Below are 2,055 nucleotides of genomic sequence, written 5' to 3'. Positions count from 1 at the left end.
CGGGGGGAACCTGTGGGGTCTCTGCTGCCCGGCGCTGCCTGGTGCTGGTTGGGCACGGCTGGCCTCTGCCCGCGAAGTTTGGGGGTTCTCCTTGCCTCCCTTTTGCTGCTCTTGCCCACCTCGCGTGTGACAAATAATAAAAATAAACGTGTTGACATTTAGAGGAATGAAATTAAATATAAAGAGAGAGTAGGAGGTGACTTAGCAGCTCTGAACGTGTCAGGTGCGTGCAGCTGAGGTGTGTGCCTGTTTTAAGGCAGGTTTCGCCCTGGCAGGCTCGTCTCTGCTCCCTCTCCCCACGCACAGACACACACACCCACACAACACACCAGCCCAGCACAGGGCTTGGCAGCAGCCCTGGACATGATATTCTGCCTGCCTAAGTGCTGCTGGCTAAGAAACGGGAGGGAGGTGAAGCGGTGGGTGAGGGAGGTGGTGGAGATCCTCTCCTCCATCAGGAGAGATCTGCTAATACACACCTTCCAGAAAAGATATCACAGCCGGGGGGGGGAAGAGAGAAAACCGAAGAGGGGAATCTCTCTGCTGAAATGCTTTGAATGCAGAGACCTCTTCAGAGGAGGAGAGTGAACTGTGCCATATATATATTTATTTCTTTTTTTAAATGAGGAGTTGTCCTCTTAAATAAGGGCAGCTGAGTAAACATACATAAAATACTGCAACCCATTTCAGAGGACTAACACCTGGGATTAGCTGATCTGCATTGTGAATAATGTCAACATCAGAACTGGCTTGAATTGGATTTTCCCTGCCATAACAGAGAATATCAGCCCCAAAAGAAACCAGGTGGCAGAGAAAAGTGCGGTTTGAAATTTTCAAAAAGCCTTCTAAGAAACCATTGCATTTCTTCTTCACCTCGTGAAAATAAACCAGTAGGTGTGCCATGTATAGTGAAGCCTGACAGTTCCTGCTGGGAGCTCAGTCCACTTTATGTGTTTTTGAGCTGTATCAGAAAGAACTAGAACTGGGCTTGGTAGCATTGTCTGCATGAATAGGACCCTATAGCTTCACAGGTGCTGGTAGTTCCATAAATAAATCACAGTAAAATTGCAGAATAAACACCACCTTTTCTCGTTAACATTGTCCTTGTAATAATAAAATATGCTACTAAAACATTTGAAAGTTTTGGAAAGGTAAGTAGTTTGTTTATAGATTATACCATAAAAATGTAATCTAGTATAAGCATATACATTAAGATTTAGGTTTAACGCTGCAAGTTATTATGATTTCTCGGTAACTCCAAAATTACAGCAGCAGTTCATTTTCCTAATGTCAGCAGTTGAAATGGAAAATTAATCACAAACATCTACTATTGATCAACTTTATGATTTAACATGTTATTAGTTGTCATTTCTTATCATTCTGTTTCAATTCCTTGCAGATTAAAAACAAAAACAATAGAGGAAAATCACCCCGCTGGATCTTAGCCTTGGCCTTTTGCAAGCAAACAGAAGAGGAGCTGTCAGGCTTTGCATGTCAAGTAGCCACTCAGCTGTTTGACAGCTTCTGGGTTTCAACCCCATTGGGATTGAGGCAGCTCAGGAAACCACGAACGATGAGTCCTGTCGTCTGCTGACGCTGCTCTAGCACCATGGCAGACAGTCCGTGATCTGACAAGAGGATCCGTCCTAGGGAGGCAGCACTGGGATCAGTAATTGGCTTCCTGGGAAACTACAGCTGTCGGAGAGGATGTAAAAAGAGGCGCGCACGTGCCGGGATATTGCTACAGTCTTGCCAAGCTGGTGGATCCACCTGGAGGAGGGTTTTGCCACCGATCTTGGTTTTTCACCCAGTTTGGTAATGTTGGCTTTGGGGAAAATTTCTGCTGACTCACCTGCCCCTGGACACCTTTTGCAAAGCCCAGCCGACCAGTGAAGAGACCCAACGGCGCCTTCTCCCCACCGCGGGTCCCCTCTGGCAGGCCCCGACACCATCCTGCGCCCAACTCCATCCCGTGGGGCACCTGCAGCCCCCCGCCCCGGGGAGTCCCCCACAGCGACCCCCGCGCCCGGGGCGGGGGTGAGTGTGCCCGAACCT

This window comes from Athene cunicularia, assembly GCF_003259725.1.
Source record: "Athene cunicularia isolate RWA chromosome 3 unlocalized genomic scaffold, athCun1 chr3_part1, whole genome shotgun sequence".
NCBI classification, from domain to species: Eukaryota; Metazoa; Chordata; class Aves; order Strigiformes; family Strigidae; genus Athene; species Athene cunicularia.
This window is presented reverse-complemented; position numbering follows the sequence as displayed.